At 42.1% G+C, this 23,513-nt stretch overlaps 1 long non-coding RNA gene across 3 annotated transcripts; it reads right to left on the bottom strand.

Annotated features, from left to right (window-relative positions):
* Positions 1-634: 634 nt before the first annotated feature.
* LOC122042845 lies at positions 635-23,252 on the bottom strand. Of its 3 annotated transcripts, none has more exons than XR_006129373.1 (5): positions 22,666-23,252; positions 22,547-22,570; positions 2,286-2,401; positions 2,123-2,196; positions 635-835 (listed from the first exon to the last, which is right to left on the bottom strand). It is a non-coding gene; the product is annotated as an uncharacterized LOC122042845 (long non-coding RNA). The 3 variants fall into 3 exon arrangements; XR_006129371.1 differs by having other exon boundaries at positions 22,547-22,634; positions 22,804-23,251; XR_006129372.1 differs by having other exon boundaries at positions 2,302-2,401; positions 22,547-22,634; positions 22,804-23,250.
* Between the last annotated feature and the right edge of the window lie 261 nt (positions 23,253-23,513).

Raw genomic sequence — 23,513 nt, 5'->3', positions numbered from 1 at the left:
TTGGGGACGAAATTCGCGACGAATAAAAGTTTCGTCCCCAAATTCGTTGCAAAAAAGCATACAAATTTGCAACGAATAAATTTTTTTATTGCAAACTTAGCAACGAATTTGGGGACGAATTTACATAAGTTTTGTTGCCAAATTTGTCTTTATTTTTGCAACAAATTTGGGGACGAATTCGGAGACAATTTTTTTTTTTTTTTGCGAAGTTTGTCCCTAATATTGCAACGAATTTGGGGACAAATTCGGTGATAAAATATGTTTTGTTGCCATTTTTGTCCCTAAATTTGCAACGAATAATAAATTTGTTGCAAAATTGGCAACAAATTTGGCAACAAAAATTGCCAAATTTCATGAAAATATTAATAATTCAATTTTGTCCCAGAATTCATCCCAGATTCTGGGACAAATCCAGAATTCGTCCCAGATTCTGGTACGAAATCTGGGACGGAAATAAATTTGTCCCTAATTATGATAGAACGGGGACAAATCATTTTCGTCGCCAAATTCGTCCCTATATTAAATATTTTTTCCAGATTCAATTTATTTCTACAATTCAATCCATAGATACATAAACACCAAATTCAAATAACAGATAATATACATTTAACACATCCTAATTTCACATACAGTATTAATAATTGAACTCAACTCATAATTCAACAAATATAAAGATCTCAATAATCTTGTTCAAGCTTCTAGAAAATATTATACAAAGTTCAACAACCCAATGTTATATAAGTTCATCATCCATCAAGAAGGTAAATAAACTAATAATACATCAAGTCATCTTCGTCTGCCACAAAAGCTTTGCTCCCCATCAAATCTCCTTTGCCTACATAACAACAAACAAATAAACCAGATCATGTGTAACAAGAAAGATTGTAAATATGATACGATATGACCATGTAACAAGAACGATTAGAAAAAAGACATAACTGTGAAATTCCTTAAACATTCAAATAAATGCCCTATTTACCAACGATATGAACCATCCATGTGATAGCAACGGTAAATAAAAGTATAAGAATTATCGTGAAGCTAAGTACAAGTATCGTAACTATGATACAACCTAATATAATTGGCACATCATATATATAGAGAGAGAAAGAGATCTTGTGTAGTATGGTATTAGGGTTCAAATTTCCTCACTTTGTTCACTTTATTTTTCATTTTAATTTGCTGAATTTATAGTTTTGTCCTTGGTTTGGTTGTGTTTTGGTGTTTAATGTAAACTAAAGAATGTTTAAAATATTTTCTGTGAATATGCAAATAATTTCTGTAAACTAAAGATGGTTTTCATGGTGAATATGCAAATCTTTCTTCCTTTAGCTTTCATGCACCTGATCCTCATCTAAGTGAAACAGTTGCTAATTTCTATGTATTTTAGTTGAAACTTACTATAGATCCTGGACTAGGAGTCTAAGACACAACTACTGTTCTTTACACTAGTTCTTTTCTCTAGTAAGTTCAATCACTTGCTTTTGGTACAAAGTTTACTTATTGCTAAGCAAATATGATTAATTGTAAAGTGTCACAAAACGTTAGGACGACCAAAAAGGATATATTTTCGGAGCTCATTTATCAAACTATAAAAATTAAGCAAAATGATGGCATCAAAAGTTGTTGGATGCTTGTTGATCATTTTTATTAATTTCGCCTAATTGATTCTTTTCACATCCTCCTTGTAATCCTCTCCTCTTTTATGCTTTTATGTGGACATCTTGTATATGTGGTACTAATAATTAAGATAGGCTGATGAAGGGACTTGGCTTTGTTTAAATTAGATTGCCTTTTAATACGGAAAAGATGCATATCATGAAAAAAAGTTGATTTATGGTTTGATAGTTCTAAATTAAGATGTGTACAATTAATTTTGAAAATCTTAATTGGTATATTTTTTGGTTTCTTTTACATAGCTATATTATCTTACAATTCAGATGTGTATAAATAATTTTGAGATTTTGGACATAAGATCGCTACTGAGTTTATCTAATACTTCTATTTGCTTGTTTTTCATCTAAAACATGAATAATTAACAAAAGTTCAGACATATTAGAAGCATACAATTAAAGAAAGGACGAATAAGTGTAGGAAGAGTATAAAAGTAAAATTATCTCACTATAGAAAATGCTAATTCCAATGACCCATATTTCAACTTCAGATCATTTGATTCTTTGGAAACCTTAGCCTTATCTGCAAGAGCAATATCAGTTTCAAGAAAATCGAACCGCAACATAATGAAGCATCCTTGCTGCAAGAAGGGATGCTTTAACTTGCATTACCTACAAAGAAACAAACCTTCAACAAGTTTCTTCTTCAAGTAGGTTAGCCGTTCCTTCAATGCCTTGAGTTCCACATTTTGCATCACTCTCCAGTTAATCTGCTGATCTGCTTTCCTCTAAAACACAAACAGCAAAACATTTAACGAAAATAAACTTACATTTCACCTAAAAGAAAGAGCATAAAAGCTGTCGAAGAAAAATCCATTAGTAAAAACAATTGAGCGAAATAAAGTTTTTTTTTTCAAACGAGATGAAAATACAGTGGTACCATTCGGGAAAATTTGAAATTGAAAGTCACTAGTGTAGTACAATACAAAGTCAAAACGCCACAGACAACAGGCTTGAAGGCTAACTGTAACGACCCACCTTCTACTGACTAGGCTGTAAGGCGAATCGCTACAATACTGCTATACCGACTGTGCGGAAACTGAGCTAATTTAAAATTTGCTAAACTAATTACTGTAAAGTCTTAACCTGACATTCTAAGAGTATCTAAGTGTTGCACACATGCTAGGAGAGACAATCTATGCCTCTCGAATGTCCTGCTAACTGAAATCAGACATTTCAACCAATCCGTGAGTCGATTGAGCCGTCGGAACGATTCACAGATCGTTCCAGCTGATACTGGCACGGAGGCACCCTCTGGATCGGTCGGCTGACCGATCCATGCACTTCCTAGCTTTCTGTTCGCTACGGGATCGGTCGGCTGACCGATCCATAACCCTTGCCAACTCTCTGTTCGTGCCTGGGTCGGTCGGCTGACCGATCCCGTGACACCAACTCATTCCTGATCGGTCGGCTGACCGATCAGGGTTTCTGATTTCGAATCAGAAACTCTGATTTCAACACTGGTTCGTGCACCGATCCCGTGACACCAACTCATTCCTGATCGGTCGGCTGACCGATCAGGGTTTCTGATTTCGAATCAGAAACTCTGATTTCAGCACTGGTTCGTGCCAAAACCTCCCACTACAACTATCTAATGTATAATAAACATTCTAACAACATGTAGTAACAATTCTAACTTAAGCTAAAGCAAGGTTTACTGGTTCATGGCATTTTAACAACTTAAAGTGCATGAAGATATGAATTTCTAAAAGTTCTAATTGCTTAAAACATGAAATTGAACTAATAAACTGAAAAGTGCCTAAGTAAATGCTAAATCCCCAGAGGATCTTTTATTCCAGTTCCTTCCACACACATCCTCATCTGCATTGACCTCCAGCCTCCACTGCTAGTCCATTTTCCTTTTACCTGTATCTGCAGTATAAGGAAAATAGTATCTGTAAGCTTAAAGCTTAGTAAGAAACCATCTACCTCACTAAAACATGCAACGATGCGATTATGTTTTTTAAATCATGCTGTTTAAAACATATTGAATATGCAAGCATGGCATGGCATGGTATCATACAAAGCATGGCATAACATAAAAACTGAACATGCTTTAAACTGAACATGGCATACTTATAAACTGAGCATAAAACTGAACTAATCATGCATATATCTAAATCTGTACATGAACTCGAATCATGTAAACTGAACCTGAACTGAAAGCTAAACTAGTGTTCTCATCATCGGTTTCAAATTTGAAAACTATACATATAATAGATGAAAATACTAAACATCATTGGGCCCTGCAATCAGACATATCGCACAAGATCCCTACGAGACCCGGATTGCAAGTTCAATCCAAGAGGTTACTAGGTTATCCGAACCTAGGGACGACGGGAGTCCAACCATGGATATCTGATCCAAGTACAGTGCCAACCGAACAAAAGTAAAATACTGATTATTTTGCTATTTCTAGGTTATCTGAACCTAGAGCTAGGTTATCTGAACCTAGAGGCTACTGTAGGAGCCCACCCAATGGATATCTGATCCATTAGCTGTAATAACTGATAATAAACCGAGTAAAATATTTCTAATTCATTTTACATGCTGTTAGGACGCCTACTAGTGCATCCTTCTGAACTGGGCATTCTACCGAATGCTTGGTGTGCACTAAAAGCACACCCTAAAACTGAAAACTGTAAAATTACTGAACTAACGCCAATACTAACAAGCGAGAGCAATTATACTGTAGGTGAGGGGTTTCTTACCTCAATCGCAAGGTTTTCTTACGATTCTATCCGCTAGGTTTTTCCGGAAAACTGCTCCGTTCGACGAACCGCTTACGTCCTCGCGTTCCTCTCGCGGAGAAGAACCGACTTCGTACGGGTGTTGTCGCTGGAAAGTGAACACACGATCCTAGGGAAGGAACCCTAGGTTTCCCTTGCTTTGTTTTGCTGCACCGAGAGAAAGAAACGGGAGAGGGAGAGGGTCTCGGTGAGGGTTTGGAGAAGGTCACGAACCAATTAGAAATAAACCAACCCACTTAAACCTCCTATTTATATCATGTGGTAATTCCGGTCCAACTCTAATATAAATATAAATGTTTCTCCTTTCTCTCAGCACGGCCCTGCTGGGTTCACTGGTTACTAACTGTAAAATACCGGAAAATAGGCGAATATTAATAAGGGATTTTTCTGGAATTTTTGGAAATTTTTCAGAAATTTTTAGGAGCTCGTACGGACGAGTTGACGGGGATAAAAATGGGGTCCGGAAAAGCCTGTTTAGGCTACCCGATTTAAGCGAGGAAAAGATTATATTTATATATATCCTTTTCCTTTTCATTTTCTTTATTTCTTTCATTTTCTTTTGTCGCCGAACCCGAGCCATTTCCCGCATCTCTTCCCTATTTCCCCGACGCCGCCGCACCCTCTCGAGCCCTAACCGACGCCGCACGGTTTCGCCGCCGCACACGATCCGCCGGCCGCCGTTGAGCCCTGCCGAAGCCGCTGTGCCCTCTTGCACCGCTGCCCTCTCTGGATCGAAGCAACGCCGGCCCCCGCGACTCCCTCTTTTCTTCTTCCCGATACCTCGCCGGCCACTAGGTTTAACCTAGCGCCATCGCCCTCTCCAATTCTCTGTGCCGGCGACCGAGCCTCCCTTCCTCCCCACGGCAGAGCACCATTTTTTCCTTTATTGTGCCGTGTCTGGTTTAAATTTGGCCGAGCCTTCCCTCTGTGCCCTAGCATCTCCGCCGACGCCGAGCAGTGCCGACCTTCTCTCCACTGCCTTCATCCCGAATTTCCCCAGCCGATTCCTTGCTTCTGCCCTAGCCTCCAGCCGCGTGCCTTATTGATCTTGGAGGTCACAGATTGGTGAGGTTTTTACGTTTTGTGGGGTGTTTCTGATTCCGGCAGCAACAACTCTAATTTGGGCAGCAATTTTGTGATTCCAGCAGTAGGAACTTGCTGTGGGGTTGTGCTGTGGTTGGAATCAGTGGCTATTGGTTCTTGTAACGACTGTGAATTGGAGGTAAGGGTTTAAGGTTTGGTTTTTGGTTTTGTGCTTTGATTCGTGTTGTGAGCAGCACTTGTGTTGGGTGGAAGATCATGCTCATTGAGTATAGTGATCTATAATTGTAGGTTCATTGCGCTGGTAGAGGATCGGGGTTCCACAGCAGCGGTGATTGTTTTGGCCATAATTTCCAGTAACATTCTTGCTGTGAGAAGTGAGGTAAGGTTTTTGGGTTAGGTTTATGTGATTGTTGATTTGGGTTATTGCCCTAATCTAGTGTAGGAGGTTTTTATTTAGCTATTTATAGGAGTGTAGCTAAATAAAAAGATTTATTTGTTTGTCACAGGACCTTGACGCGAGACGATATCTCGACGTCGATTTGGACCGGACTGATCTTATTTTCCTATTGGAGGCGGGTACTTTGACTTATGTCTTTTGATATGCATAATAAAGTGTTTAACATATAGCAAGAATTGTGTTTTCCATTTTATTTCGGTTGGTCACTACATGATTAGTACATGTTGTTTGTTTATTTATTCTGCACTGCATATTATCTACCTGATCACATATGCCTTAGGTAGTGACCTAACCACATGCTCGGTTATATTCTGGATCTAGGGTTTATTTGATACCCTCTTCGATTAGTGTACCTTCTATTTGATACGTCTTCTTGTGGTACACACTTTGTATCTATTTATATGGATCATGCCATGTTATTCATGAGATTGCCATGTTTAGTATCATGCATCATGATTGCATGCTGTGCGATTGTCGGCTCTACTTTGGTTGAGCTCATCGCCAGTTACATGTACTGCACACATCACCCATGGATTTGTATATCTGGCTGGTGTGTGGCGGTTCTGCTGTTTAGCTCTGTTGGTCGGTGACTCGGCGTGGTAGCCGGATTCCGCTCTGCTTGGCTCGTTGGCATTTAGGGTAGCTGGTAGCCAGATGGTGGACTTTGTTTGGCTCCGTTGGTCGGAGACTCGTGGTAGCCGGCAGAGATATCCTCCCGTCATCGTGTCGGGAGATGAGAGCATTGAGCTCCCCATTTATGATTTGGGGTCACGGGACAGAGTACTCCGACAGCATCCGTTTACTCTGTCATTGCCAGGAGCATTGATTTCAGAGTATGGGGTTGACATATGCATTTATTGCATTTTATTTGCTTGTGATTGCTGCACTTATATGCGCATTTGTTTGGATGCATTGATTGACATGCATACGGATTATGACTCACTCGGTCCGACGACCTATTACCTTTATACTTTGATCCGGTCAATGCAGTTATCTTGATTTCATTTCAGTTGCATTTATCCTCCTCGTATTCAGGAGACTGTACGCATGATTAGTGTTGTCTGTTATTTGTTTTATTATGCATATCAGTTGTACTGCTGAGTGTTGGACTCACCCGCCTCCATTGTTGAGCTGTCCGGAGCAGTTCCAGTCGCTGGCCCCCCATCTGCACGTAGAGCTAGCTCTCTACTAGGTTGTTATTTGCTTTATTTTGGTTTTCTTCCATCGGACTATGTTTTAGTTTTGTTTTGGATTTTATTTATGGATATTGTACGGATTGTTACCGTTTGATGGTCTTTTGGATGGTTTGGTTTTTATTCTACTATATGCCTGGACGACAGAAGAGGTGAGTTCATTGGATTTGAGCTTTACGAGTGTAGTGGAGTAGGGTGGATTTTGAGTCAGTCCTACTATTATTGAACTATTAAGCTGCGTGGTTGTGACAATAGGTGAATATCTTTATAAACTGCGTGGTGTTTGTTTTTATTTATTGTTATCATTCCAGTCGCCTGGGCTGATGTATATGTGATATGTAGAAAGTTTCATATTGTCACACAGGGAGATGCTTTGAAATTTCTTCGGACAGAGACTCCTCCAGGCGTGACAATTAAGTGGTATCAGACGGTATACGATACTTGCTATGTGTTCTGGATTTTGAGAGCTTAAGTTTTACGATCTTTGTTTTCGTATTTCGGATAGTTGATATAACCTGATACTAATTGATATGGTATCAGAGCGCCAAAGTTTGGCGATATTTGTTTGATTTCTGCGTGTTGGATTTTTGAGATTTATCTGATACCAATTCATTGGTATCAGAGCAGGGTGTGATACCTGCGTTTGGTATTTTGGGACATTTTTATACTTGCCCTAGTTGTGAGACAGATTAGTCTGGGCAGTTATTTTCGGTTGCACGGATTTGTCCGTTTCGATTATGTTATGGACTTCCGTTTTGGATTTATATGGATTTCCGGTGTTTGTTTTTCTCGTACGGAATTCCGAGGTCATTTTGGGGACTGGACAGCGATGGAACATCTCCAGACGGCATATAGGTATGATGTTTAGTTTTATAGTTTATGATAGGTATTAGCATTCTTTATGTAGTACCTGTTTGATTGTAGTAGCACATATTACATGTGATGGATTAGCCATTGAGCATGATTGACCTTAATAGAGATAAAGGATTATAATCTATGGTGATTTTTCTTATCATACCATCAGTAGTGTTAGCTTCTGTTACTACTAGTAGGAAATGGAGGCACATACCAGCCTCTGCTATTGATAACTGGGTAGTGGATGATACCTACATATTTATGTTGTTTTAGCCAGTGAAGGTTTGATACTCATATCTTTTGGATATTAGGATACCCGATATGATGAAAAAATTGTTCATTAGGGGAGTTACCATGTTTGATCATTGTTGAGAATGGTTTGAGGTTGAGGGATATTGTGAGATCAGATATTGTGATATGTTGATTTCTAATGATTTATTGGAGTAAATGTTATGTGGTCGTCTGATGATCTATTATTAGATATTGGTTTTGATGATCTATTAGTAGATGACTATTTTGATGATTTATATGGGGTTGTCGTTGATGGTGACATAGTGAGTGTCATGTTGATATTCACAGGTTTGATGATTATGGTTGGTGATCAGATTATAAATTTGGTGCTGAAGAGTTTACGGTTGAATGTGCCTATGAGATTTTAATAAATCTGGTTGGTTATGGATAGTTAGCAGGATTATAAAAAAAAAAAATGATATATGCTTCCTCTGATATGGGACTATGTGGATAAATAATGATTGATGTTTTTGAATGCTAACTTGCCCTCATGGGGAGTAGAGATTTATTCATCTGATATATGGTTTGGGCTGTTATTTTTGAGGATAAAAAAAAATGAGGGTGTTTTGATGTTCTTGAATTCTGACTTTTGTCTTTTGGGTCGTACACATTTATACATATGATATTATGTGGGTTGACATTTTCTACTTTGAGTTGATGTAATTAGTGTTGAATTGACCCATGAACTGATTTAGTTATTTAACAACATTGTATACCATTTTATCTTAGTTAATTTTCGTCAGTAAATATTGATTTACACTTGTTAAATCGGTCAGTAGAAGACTGATTTATGTTTGTCGAGTTGGGTAGTTGTGGTTTGATATACCTTAGTTGCTTGTGGAGGATTAAGGTATTCTTGATTAGTTAGTAGATGAATGATTTAGTTTTGTTGGTTGATCAGTAGAGGATTGCCATGATCTATTTTTAGAGGTTCGAACCTTTAGGTTATTTGTGCTTAGTTATATATCTAGAGCACATTTGAGTACATGTTTTGTACTGGCGTGGAAAGGACTGATTTAGCCATATATCATTGTCGGCTTGGATAGGTTATAAAGGATCGATGTATCCTATTCCATGAAAACTTTGACCGTGGACTGTATATACCTGGTGGGATAATTTAGAGGGTGCATTGGAATATGCGACCCCGCTGATGTAAGGAAGTGTAGAGCTAATTGCTTAACACTTATGGGATAAAATCGTTATTAGGGTTTACTGGGAGAGTACATTTTGGATTTATGAGGATAAAATTTTTTCCATTGGATATAGTCTTGGTAGTGTATGACATTGACTGACAATGTTATACCACGGTGTGTATATCTTTCTTGTCCGATACTAGTTCCTTTGAACCTATAGCAGGGTTGTTAATGGATGATTAGACTGTTTTATTTTGGGTTGCTTTTGATTGATGTATTCATGCTTGATACATATGCATGAATTTTGTTTAGATATACCGGTAACCCATGAGTGTTGGTAGCATAAGGTTGGTCTCTTTGATTGAGCTGGTATACTGATTTTGCATGTATATCATGATTATTTTGGGTTGTAGGAGTCCTGTGGTAGATTGTCCATTTGTAAGTAGTATATGTATCCATGTTCTGATATGGTTTGAAGGTTCCTTGTGGATCATAGATATGTAGTTGGGTGTATGTATCTGGAGGTATTATTGAAGATATCTTGTTGATTAAATCCGAGATGTAGTATATGTACATCGGTGGTGTTTTGTTGGAGGCATTTTGTCGATTTAATCTGAGTTGTGATATGTACATATGTGTTTGGTGTGGTATCTGAGGTATTGTTTTTTTGATTATGTTTGATATTTGAGTGCACCTGGGTTTAGTATGCTTTATTGAAAGTATATGTTGGTTATACTCTTGGCATAGGTGTATATATGCCATGTGAGGTTGTTTGAGGGGTATTGTCGTTTATACCTATATTGATTTTGCACACGTGTTCGGTATGTATTGTTAGAGGTATCATACTGAATAAACCTGAGTTGTATGTTTGGTGTATAATAATTGGAGGATTTTGTTGATCATACATATGTTGTGTGAGCATGTGTGCGAGGTGTATACATTGGTAGCAGTATGATGATTTTACTTATACTGAATGCAGAATGTGGAGTGACTGCATTATGTCGTTTGTTGGATTAACCCATCAACTAATTTTCCTATCAGTGGATGACCCACTAGGATGCTGATAGAGTTGATGATGGATTTGATTAGTTACTAGGTAGTTATAGCCTAGGCTAACCACAGTGATTTGTGGTAAAGAGATCTTGTACAATCTCTAGCTGGATAGTTAGGTGCCTTGGGGTACTTATGTATTATTTTGTGGTGAGCGTTGCTCCCACATATCACGGATTGCTGGTAGCGGAGCATTGCTCCTATATTTATTGCAGATACATATTTCAAATTATTTGTGGTGGAGTGTTGCTCCCACATATTGAGGATTTCTTGTGGTAGAGCGTTGCTCCCACATATGTGGTGTTTCCTGTGATGGAGCGTTGCTCTCACCCTGGAGGATTTATTCTTTGGTGATTTATGTTATTGATGATCATATTTTTTTTTTCGATTTATTATTGGAGATCTTATGGATAGGAATGTCTGTGATATGGACATTATGTGTCTTGGTTTTTTTGTCATATAGGCTTACAGTGCCTTAGATGTTTTCAGGGACTCGATGATCCTAGTATGTCGAGGATGTTTGGATAGGTGTCCATTATCTTTGTGGACGATATTGTGATCTATTACGGATCCGCGGTGAGTCACGTACACTACCTTTGCATAGATCTAGAGATGATTCGACAAGAACATCTATATGTGATTATCAGTAGTGCTGGTTTGGATTGTCTTTTGTTATGATGTTTGGTACACACGGTCACCAGTAGGAGTGTACCGTGGTTCCACAGGAGATAGAGGTTGTTACCGTTGGAAGCAGCCGAAATCAGTGTAGGAGATCCGCAGTCTTTTGTGACTCGCAGGATATTATAGATCTTTCGTCGAGGGTTGCTTCCGCATAGCTATGCTACTTTCACGTGTGACCATGAAAGGCGTGAAGTTTACTTGGACTGAGGATTTCAAAACCAGCTTCTAGGAGCTGAAGCGGAGACTAGTGTCTGCTTTGATTTTTGGTTTTTACCTTCAGGAGAGGACGAATTTGTCCTCTATACCGACGCGTCTCTACAGGGTATGAGTGTTGTTCTGGTGCAGCACGGTAGAGTATTCTTATATGCTTCTCGATAGTTGAGGGGCCTGAGAAGAAAATACTCAGTTCATGATCTGGAGTTGGCCGCTGTTATTTTTACCCTGAAGATTTGGCGGCAGTACCTATACGGTATCACATTTGAGATTCTCACTGATCATAAGAGTCTCAAATATATTTTCACTCAGAAGGAGCTTAATCTCCGACAGAGGAGATGGATGGAGTTCCTGAAATATTATGATTGTACCATTAGCTATCACCTGGGAAAAGCTAATGTGGTTACCGATGCACTTAGCTAGAGGTCCAGAGGGACTTTAGCTTGCCACCGAGTTGTGGTCACAGATTTGATTCAGGATTTCTCTGAGTTAGACATTGAGGAGCAGGGACATACAGAGCAGAGTATTCTTGTTACCATAGTTGCTCAGTCGTCGATCAGGACGAGAATCCGAGAGACCCAGTTGTTGGGACCTCATAGGGCTCAACGTGAGGCGGAGTTGGTCCATATTATCAGACGGAGGATGTCAAAAGCATAAGACTGCCAGAAGAGTTATGCTGACCCGAGTCGGAGACACCTTGAGTTCTCTATTTGCGGCTATATATTTCTGCGAGTTTCGGCCACGAAAGGGGTGAAGAGATTTGACCTCAGAGGTAAGCCAGCTCCGCGGTACATTGGATCTTTCCAGATCTCGGAAAGGATTGGAGCAGTAGCTTACTAGTTGGCACTACCACCGTCCCTGTCAGGCGTCCACGATGTATTCCACGTATCTATGCTGAGGAGATACGTACCTGATCCGACGCATGTGCTGACAGATATTCCAGTTCCAGTTCAGCCTGACATTACTTATGAGGAGATTCCGGTACGGATTCTGGACCGGAAAGAGCGTCAGTTGCGGAACAAGACTATCCGGCTGGTTAAAGTCGGATGGCAGCATCATTCGGACGAGGAGGCTACTTGGGAGCTCGAGGATACGATCCGAACTCGATATCCCCATCTTTTCACTTGAGGATGTAAATTGTTTACCGTTCAGCATTTATACTCTATATCTGTTATTAGTACTTGCTGATGGTAGATACTGAAATTTGGGGACCAAATTTTTATTAGTGGGGGAGAATGTAAAATACCGGAAAATAGGCGAATATTAATAAGGGATTTTTCTGGAATTTTTGGAATTTTTTCAGGAATTTTTAGGAGCTCGTACGGACGAGTTGACGGGGATAAAAATGGGGTCCGGAAAAGCCTGTTTAGGCTACCCGATTTAAGCGAGGAAAAGATTATATTTATATATATCCTTTTCCTTTTCATTTTCTTTATTTCTTTCATTTTCTTTTGTCGCCGAACCCGAGCCATTTCCCGCATCTCTTCCCTATTTCCCCGACGCCGCCGCACCCTCTCGAGCCCTAACCGACGCCGCACACGATCCACCGGCCGCCGTTGAGCCCTGCCGAAGCCGCTGTGCCCTCTTGCACCGCTGCCCTCTCTGGATCGAAGCAACGCCGGCCCCCGCGACTCCCTCTTTTCTTCTTCCCGATACCTCGCCGGCCACTAGGTTTAACCTAGCGCCATCGCCCTCTCCAATTCTCTGTGCCGGCGACCGAGCCTCCCTTCCTCCCCACGGCAGAGCACCATTTTTTCCTTTATTGTGCCGTGTCTGGTTTAAATTTGGCCGAGCCTTCCCTCTGTGCCCTAGCATCTCCGCCGACGCCGAGCAGTGCCGACCTTCTCTCCACTGCCTTCATCCCGAATTTCCCCAGCCGATTCCTTGCTTCTGCCCTAGCCTCCAGCCACGTGCCTTATTGATCTTGGAGGTCACAGATTGGTGAGGTTTTTACGTTTTGTGGGGTGTTTCTGATTCCGGCAGCAACAACTCTAATTTGGGCAGCAATTTTGTGATTCCAGCAGTAGGAACTTGCTGTGGGGTTGTGCTGTGGTTGGAATCAGTGGCTATTGGTTCTTGTAACGACTGTGAATTGGAGGTAAGGGTTTAAGGTTTGGTTTTTGGTTTTGTGCTTTGATTCGTGTTGTGAGCAGCACTTGTGTTGGGTGGAAGATCATGCTCATTGAGTATAGTGATCTATAATTGTAGGTTCATTGCGCTGGTAGAGGATCGGGGTTCCACAGCAGCGGTGATTGTTTTGGCCATAATTTCCAGTAACATTCTTGCTGTGAGAAGTGAGGTAAGGTTTTTGGGTTAGGTTTATGTGATTGTTGATTTGGGTTATTGCCCTAATCTAGTGTAGGAGGTTTTTATTTAGCTATTTATAGGAGTGTAGCTAAATAAAAAGATTTATTTGTTTGTCACAGGACCTTGACGCGAGACGATATCTCGACGTCAGATTTGGACCGGATACGATCCTTTCTATTTTCGGAGGCGGGTACTTTGACTTATGTCTTTTGATATGCATGATAATATGTTTAACATATAACAGTAATTGTGTTACCTGTTTATTTCGGTTGGTCACTACATGATTAGTACATGTTGTTTGTTTATTTATTCTGCACTGCATATTATCTACCTGATCACATATGCCTTAGGTAGTGACCTAACCACATGCTCTGTTATATTCTGGACCTAGGGTTTATTTGATACCCTCTTCGATTTGTGTACCTTCTATTTGATACGTCTTCTTGTGGTACACACTTTGTATCTATTTATATGGATCATGCCATGTTATTCATGAGATTGCCATGTTCAGTATCACGTCATGATTGCATGTCGCGATTATCGGCTCTACTTTGGTTGAGCTCATCGCCGCCATATGTCGCACACATCACCCATGGATTTGTATATCCGTGTGTGGCGGTTCTCATTGCTCTGTTGGTCGTGACTCGGCTGGTAGCCCGGTTCCTTCTGTTTGCTCTGGCATTTAGGGTAGCTGGCGGCGGATGGTGGACTTTGTTTGGCTCCGTTGGTCGGACTCATGGTAGTGAGATATCCTCCCGTCATCGTGTACCGGAGATGAGAGCATTGAGTTCCCCATTTATGATTTGGGGTCACAGGAGAGGAGTACTCCGACAGCATTTCTCTGTCATTGCACGGAGCATTGATTTCAAGTATGGGGTTGACATATGCATTTATTGCATTTTATTTGCTTGTGATTGCTGCACTTATATGCTGCATTTGTTTGGATGCATTGATTGACATGCATACAGGATTATGACTCACTCGGTCTGACGACCTGTTACCTTTATACTTTGATCCGGTCAGTACAGTTATCTTCTGATTTCATTTCAGTTGCATTTATCCTCCTCATATTCAGGAGACTGTACGCATGATTAGTGTTGTCTGTTATTTGTTTTATTATGCATATCAGTTGTACCTTCTGAGTGTTTGATATTTTCAGGTTGAGATTGTCCGAAGCAGTTCCAGTCGCTGGCCCCCCATCTGCACGTAGAGCTAGCTCTCTACTAGGTTGTTATTTGCTTTATTTTGGTTTTTCTTCCATCAGACTATGTTTTAGTTTTGTTTTGGATTTTATTTATGGATATTGTACGGATTGTTACCGTTTGATGGTCTTTTGGATGGTTTGGTTTTTATTCTACTATATGCCTGCCTGGACGGCAGAAGAGGTGAGTTCGTTGGATTTGAGCTTTACGAGTGTAGTGGAGTAGGGTGGATTTCGAGTCAGAGTTCTACTATTATTGATTACTACTATTAACTGCGTGGTTGTGACAGCCAGAGGCTGAATATCTTTATAAACTGCGTGGTGTTTGTTTTTATTTATTGTTATCATTCCAGCCGCCTGTGGCTGATGTATATGTGATATGTAGAAAGTTTCATATTGTCCGCCGTACAGGGGAGATGCTGCCGAAATTTCTTCGGACAGAGACTCCTCTGGGGCGTGACACTAACATTATCCCTTAAACCATAGGTCTCGGGTTCGATTCCCGCTTAGGCCGTTTTCGTTTCCAATTCTTTTTGCTACTTCCGATACTCGTAAAATTCCAGAAAAATATCTAAAAATTCCACAAAAATCCTAGAATAATTCTAAAATAAATTCGGGAATTTTTCGGGCTTTACAATCCCCCATACCTTATAAAAATTTCGTCCCCGAATTTAAAACAATTCTGGGTACTTCTGTCTCATGCTGGCCTCTGTCTCCCATGTCGCCTCTGCGGCTGTGTGATTTTGCCAACTGACTTTGACTAATGGTACTTCCTTGTTCCGTAACTTCTTTACTGCTCGGTCTATTATCTGAATAGGCCGACTGTCATAGCTGAGATCATCACGGACCTGTACCAACTGGGGCTCAATCACCTGGGTGGCGTCTGGAATATGCTTCTTCAGCATGGAGACATGAAATACATTGTGGACAGCTGACATCTCCTGAGGTAACTCTAGCTCATATGCTACCTTGCCCACTCTCTTCGTGATAAGGTATGGTCCCACATATCTGGGAGCTAGCTTGCCCTTCTTCCCAAAACGCATGACTCCCCTCATGGGAGCTACTCTGAGGAAAATTGTATCCCCAACTGAAAACTCTAGGGTGCGTGTATCGGCAGATAGCTTTTACGGACTCTGTCTTGTCTCTATCCTCCGTGAATCATCAGATGGGTGCAGTGGTATCTGCTACTAGATGCATAGGCTCTAGTTCCTTCCTGCTCACCACTCTCATACAGAGATTGGTGATCCGCACCTCCGCCCATAGAGTGCCTCATAAGGTGCCATGCCGATAGTGGCACGATAACCTGTTGTTGTATGCAAATTCCGCTAGACTCGGATATTTGCACCAACTTCCTTGAAATCTAGGCACAAGCTCGAGCATATCTTGAGTACTGATTTACTCGCTCCGATCCGTCTGCGAGGATGGAAGGTGTAAATTTTAATCGGGTGCCCATAGCGTGCACACTTCCAAAAGTGTGATGTAAATCTCTGTCTCTGTCCGATATAATGGTTCGTGGGACTCCATGCCTGACAATCTCCTTGAGATATAACCGAGCTAGTCGCTCCATGGAGGATATTCGATAGCTAAGAAGTGGGTGATTTAGTCAACTGTGACTATTACCCGGATGGCATCAAACCATTCGTGGTTCGGGTAATCCCACTATGAAGTCCATAGAGATATCCTCCCACTTCCATTCTGGAATCTGGATCGGTGCAAAACTCCTCCTGGTCGATATTCTCCCTTAACCCTCGGACAGGTTAGACAGATGCTGACGTATCTGGCGATATCTCGCTTCATCCTAGGCCACCAAAATCGTTTCCTTAGATCCGATACATTTTGGTGGAACCGGGATGCATCGCATAGGGAGTCCGTGAGCCTCGTCTAGAATCTGCCTCGTAGCTCGATCCGGAACAGAGTCTGTCACCAAAATACACTACCCCACTGGCGGACACTCGAACTCTCCACTTTCTGATTCCGCTAACCCTTGCTTGATTTTCGGATTTCGGGATCCTGCTCCTGAGCTGTCTGGATATCATCAAGCAAGGTAGATGCTAAGGACATAGTGGAAAGCTGCCCAACCATAAGCTCGAGACTAAAATCTGTAATCTCCTTCCTTAGGGGTGGTGACATAGTCGCTAAAGATAATAAGGTGGCATTGGACTTTGAGTGCGTCTGCTACCTTATTAGCTTTCCCTGGATGGTAGAGGATATCTATGTCATAATCCTTGACCAGCTCTAACCATCTCCGTTGTCGCATATTCAGATCCTTCGAGTAAAGAAATACTTCAGACTTTGATGATCTGTATATACTCCACTGAGCTCCGCACAAATAATGTCTCCAAATCTTGAGAGCGAACACCCCTGCTGCAAGGTCGTGAGTAGGATAGTTCCTCTCATAATCCTTGAGTTGTCCGGAGGCATGGCGATCACCTGCCTCGCCGCATCATCGCCTCCTAATCCCATTTAGAGGCGTCACTGTAGATGTCGAAGCCGTCTGTGTTTTCCGGTATAGCTAAAATAGGAGCACCGTCAATCTCCGTTTTAGTTCAGTCGCTCGCAGCCCTCCTCCATCCGAAATTTCTTGTTCTTCTGGTGAGAGCAGCTGGGGAGGCTATCCGAGAAGTCCTCTAATTTCTGTAGTAGCCTGCTAATCCCGTAAAGCTTCCACTGGCGTTTCTGGGTCTCTTCCAGTTACTTACTGCTTCTATTTTGGATCTACCATAACACCATCCTTGGAGATGATGTGACCTAGGAAGGCTACCTGATCCAGCCAAAATTCACATTTCGTGAATTTGGCGTACAGCTGGTTCTGCTGAAGGATCTGCAAAACTGTCTTCAGATGCTCTGCATGATCCTCCTGAGTGCCTGAATAGATAAGAATGTCATCGATGAACACGATGACAAACTTGTCTAAGTATTCTCTGAATACTCTGTTCATGAGGTCCATGAAAGTAGCTGGAGCATTTGTCACGCCGAAAGGCATGACTACGAACTCATAGTGTCCGTATCTGGTCCTGAAAGCCGTTTTAGGTATATCACCTTCCTTGACTCTAACCTGGTGATATCCTGATCTGAGGTCAATTTTAGAGAACACTGTGGCTCCCTTTAGCTGGTCAAACAGGTCATCTATCCTGGGGAGAGGGTACCTGTTTTTAATTGTGACCTGGTTCAAGGCACGGTAGTCTATGCATAGACGCATGCTTCCATCCTTCTTCTTCACGAACAACACAGGTGCTCCCCATGGTGAGTGACTAGGGCGTATGAAACCCTTGTCAAGAAGCTCCTGTAATTGCTCCTGAAGTTCCTTCAGTTCTGCTGGAGCCATGCGGTACGGTGCCTTGGAAATTGGATTTGTGCCGGGAATGAGCTCTATCTCAAATTCAATCTCCCTGTCTGGTGCTAAGCCTGGTAGCTCTTCAGGGAAGACTGCTGGGTAGTCACAAACGACTCGAACCTCTGATAGCTGTTGGTTCTTGTCCTGGCTGGTGTTGACTACATTTGCTAAAAATCCCATGCATCCTGAATCCATTAGCTGCTGTGCTTGAGAGAATTTCTTCGCTTTTCTCTTTGGTTTTCCTATGTACTCAAACTGCATTTCTTCAGGTTGGAATATAACCTTTTGTTTACGGCACTCAAGCGCCGTATCTGATTAGAAAATCCATCCCAAAGATGACATCGTAGTCATTCATTTCTAGCACTATCAGAAAAAAGTTCTCTCTGCTATAATGACCGGCACTGCTCTGAGCCGATGTGTAGATGCCATAATGTCTCTGAGGGTAGTGTTGTCGAAACTGACTATTGAGTACTCGGAGGTGTTGCTAATTTTTCGGCAAACGCCCTAGATACATAAGAGTGGGTTGCCCGATCGAATAAACAACAGTTGCATCATGTCGTAATATACCGATCGACTGTGACAACCGCCTTGCTACGTCCTCTCTGGTCAGTGAGAAAATCCTGGCATTCGTGGTAGCTATGGGGGCTTCTAATCTGCCCTGACTGATCTGTGGACCATCTAAGGCAGCATACATCTGGTGTAGCTGCGGTGGCTGAGCTCCATACTGTATCGGCTGAGGCTGAGGAAGACTGTTCTTGTTCGGGCACTGCTTAGCCATGTGCCCTTCCTGTCCACATTCAAAACAACCTCGCGTACCCTTGCGGCAAACTCCTGGATGATGTTTCCCACAAGTAGCACACTTGGGGTGTCTGGAATGTTTCCCAGCTGGTCCTCCTTTTGGGTCACTGCTTGCCTTACGTTTCCCCTTCCAGTTGGAGCTATGTCCCTGTTGTTTCTGCTGAGTACCTGAGCTAGCTTGTCCCTTGGGCTCTGTGGAAACCTGCTTCTGCTGGAAGATATTGTGCTGATAGTGCTCGGTGATCAGAGCACTACTCACTAGCTCCTCTGTGGTTTGTGGCCTATGAACGCCACCAGCCACATTCACTGCGATCTCTGGTCTGAGCATCTTCAGCATCAAGCGTACTCGTTCCTTCTCTGAGCTGACTAGTTCTGGACACAGACGGGCCAACCTGTTGAATTTCTTCACGGCCTCCGACGAAATTCTGTAAACTCGTCATAGTGTCGGTTCGTGACTTGCATGTGAAAGAATTCCTCGAAGAATTCTTTCTCGAAGTTGGCCCATGTCATCTGATTTACTGGCCACTTCGATTTAATCCGCTCCCACCACATGCGTGCATCTCCTGTTAAACAGAAGGAGGCACACTTCACCTTTTCGTGCTCTGGCCAGTCTAGAAGCTCCATCGTGCTTTCCAGTGTTTTAAACCATGCCTGAGCATCCCATGGTTCGCTGGTGCCTGAGAAATTCTCGGGCTTAATTCTTTGCCACTGGATAAGGTAAGCTTCTTTCTTAGTCCCTGCTACTGGGGCTACTGGGACTGGTACTGCAGGCTGAGCTGGTACTACCTCTGTGATTACTGGAGTTGTGAGGTTTGGTACTGGAGTGACTGGGGGAGTAGTCTGCTGGTTAGCCTTTAAGGAGGCTATCTCCTGCTGTAAGGTCTGGGGGAGGCACTGAACTGCCTGCCTCATGCTGGGGCTCAGCCGCTGATGCTTTCTTAGCTGGACGTCCCCGTACCATTTTCTAAATAGCAGAGAACACATAAATATAACTAGGCTATCATGTCATAGTTAACTACTGGTAAAATGTCAAATACTATTACTGTAAACATGAATTAATTAACTACCAACATGAGAGCAAACATGAAAGCACATATAACTGATATGAAAGCTGAAAACAAAACTGAGTGAGAGATACTCTTACTTGGAAGCTGTAGGCACAATGCTGATGTGTGTGTAGGAAGTAAGGAACACTGCTCTGATACCACTCTGTAACGACCCGCCTTCTACTGACTAGGCTGTAAGGCGAATCGCTACAATACTGCTATACCGACTGTGCGGAAACTGAGCTAATTTAAAATTTGCTAAACTAATTACTGTAAAGTCTTAACCTGACATTCTAAGAGTATCTAAGTGTTGCACACATGCTAGGAGAGACAATCTATGCCTCTCGAATGTCCTGCTAACTGAAATCAGACATTTCAACCAATCCGTGAGTCGATTGAGCCGTCGGAACGATTCACAGATCGTTCCAGCTGATACTGGCACGGAGGCACCCTCTGGATCGGTCGGCTGACCGATCCATAAGCTTACCTCGCTTCTGTACGCAACTGGATCGGTCTACCGACCGATCCAGGAACACCCTGATCGATCGGGAGACCGATCGGTGAGCCTCTGTGCTTCTGCTGCGTTCTGTACGCAGTTGGATCGGTCTACCGACCGATCCAGGAGCGCCCTGATCGGTCGATAAACCGATCAGTGCACTTCCTAGCTTTCTGTTCGCTACGGGATCGGTCGGCTGACCGATCCATAACCCTTGCCAACTCTCTGTTTGTGCCTGGGTCGGTCGGCTGACCGATCCCGTGACACCAACTCATTCCTGATCGGTCGGCTGACCGATCAGGGTTTCTGATTTCGAATCAGAAACTCTGATTTCAGCATTGGTTCGTGCCAAAACCTCCCACTACAACTATCTAATGTATAATAAACATTCTAACAACATGTAGTAACAATTCTAACTTAAGCTAAAGCAAGGTTTACTGGTTCATGGCATTTTAACAACTTAAAGTGCATGAAGATATGAATTTCTAAAAGTTCTAATTGCTTAAAACATGAAATTGAACTAATAAACTGAAAAGTGCCTAAGTAAATGCTAAATCCCCAGAGGATCTTTTATTCCAGTTCCTTCCACACACATCCTCATCTGCATTGACCTCCAGCCTCCACTGCTAGTCCATTTTCCTTTTACCTGTATCTGCAGTATAAGGAAAATAGTATCTGTAAGCTTAAAGCTTAGTAAGAAACCATCTACCTCACTAAAACATGCAACGATGCGATTATGTTTTTAAATCATGCTGTTTAAAACATACTGAATATGCAAGCATGGCATGGCATGGTATCATACAAAGCATGGCATAACATAAAAACTGAACATGCTTTAAACTGAACATGGCATACTTATAAACTGAGCATAAAACTGAACTAATCATGCATATATCTAAATCTGTACATGAACTCGAATCATGTAAATCGAACTCGAACTCGAGCTAAACTAGTGTTCTCATCACTGGTTTCAAATTTGAAAACTATATATAATAGATGAAAATACTAAACATGGCAGAACACTTACTGTGCTCGCATCCCTACGAGACCCGGGATTGCAAGTTCCGAATCCAAGGTTACTAGGTTATCTGAACCTAGGGACGGTGGGAGTCCGCCCATGGATATTCGATCCAAGTGAACAAAAGTAAAATCAATGAATCTTGCTTTTATTTTACTTTCTTTGTTTAGGTTATCGAACCTAGAGCTAGGTTATCCGAACCTAGAGGCTCTGTGGGAGCCCACCCAATGGATATCTGATCCATTAGCTGTAATAACTGATAATAAACCGAGTAAAATATTTCTAATTCATTTTACATTCTGTTAGGACGCCTATTGGTGCATCCTTCGGAACCGAGCATTCTATCGAACGCTTGGTGTGCACTAAAAGCACACCCTAAAAGTAAAATTACTGAACTAATGCCAAAACTAACAAGCGAGAGCAATTATACTGCAGGTGAGGGGTTTCTTACCTCAATCGCAAGGTTTTCTTACGATTTATCCGCTAGGTTTTTCCGGAAAACTGCTCCGTTCGACGAACCGCTTACGTCCTCGCGTTCCTCTCGCGGAGAAGAACCGACTTCGTACGGGTGTTGTCGCCGGAAAGTGAACACACGATCCTAGGGAAGGAACCCTAGGTTTCCCTTGCTTTGTTTTGCTGCGCCGAGAGAAAGAAACGGGAGAGGGAGAGGGTCTCGGTGAGGGTTTGGAGAAGGTCACGAACCAATTAGAAATAAACCAACCCACTTAAACCTCCTATTTATATCATGTGGTAATTCCGGTCCAACTCTAATATAAATATAAATGTTTCTCCTTTCTCTCAGCACGGCCCTGCTGGGTTCACTGGTTACTAACATTATCCCTTAAACCATAGGTCTCGGGTTCGATTCCCGCTTAGGCCGTTTTCGTTTCAATTCTTTTTGCTACTTCCGATACTCGTAAAATTCCGGAAAAATATCTAAAAATTCCACAAAAATCCTAAAATAATTTTAAAATAAATTCGAGAATTTTTCGGGCTTTACACTAACCTTCTTGGCGAGCAAATCGTCCAGCTTCGAATAATGAGATTTACAGACGGTATTCAGAGATTTCAACAGAGGGTTGTACTCGTTTAACCTGAAATTTCTGAAATTATATCACTACATACCGACAATTGCCCATATCCAGCTCCATATCAAAGATGATCAAAAGAAATCACTAGCTTGTGGTTAACGCAGGGAGCACAAATTGATGCAAGATTTGAACCCTCGCAGATGGCGCAGCAACTGCTGCTGGGCTTCCTCACCATCAATTGACACCGGATTCGACCACGATCCAGCGACTGATCGCCAACAACAGAATGGAGACTTCGATTTTGTTTCTGGAAACTCGACTGATCGCCAACAACAGAACGGATCGTTCTCTGCTTCCAGCACGCGCCTGGCGGTGGCCAGCACGCGCCTGGCGCCGGACAGCCCACGACGGCAGGCAGCCCCGCGACGCGGACAATATTCGGCCAGCCACGGCAAGGCCCGCGCCGTCGCCGAGAGAGGGAGATCCGAGAGCAGTGGGCTTACCAATCGAAAACCTTCCACCTCTGGAGAGCAAGCGGTTGTCGCAGATCACGCCGTCGTCGGTCGGAGATGTGGCCGAAACCCTGGAAATCGCATGTTGGAAGGGGGAACGGGGGAGAAAGAAATGGGGAAGAACATAGGAATCGGGATGAGATGTAGATATAGGGTTATTAGCATCAAATATGTTTTTGTTCCTAATTTTGGGTCGAATCCCTGGATTCGTCCCAAAATCTGGGACGAATTCAGGAATTCGTCCCAGAATTTATTTATTTTTAAATAAAAGAGGAAAAAAATTAGAAGAAATAAATACGGACCTAGAGATATCGGAATTTGATGAAATAAGTTTCTATGCGTTTGTATCATTGTCCTGATCGTAAATATATCCATGAAAATATTTTTAACCAAATATATTTATTTTTGGAATTTTTTAATCCCAATTTGA

The sequence above is a fragment of the Zingiber officinale genome, chromosome 2A, assembly GCF_018446385.1.
Source record: "Zingiber officinale cultivar Zhangliang chromosome 2A, Zo_v1.1, whole genome shotgun sequence".
NCBI classification, from domain to species: Eukaryota; Viridiplantae; Streptophyta; class Magnoliopsida; order Zingiberales; family Zingiberaceae; genus Zingiber; species Zingiber officinale.
The sequence above is the reverse complement of the archived record's forward strand: the minus strand, read 5'-3'. Positions and strand labels throughout refer to the sequence as shown.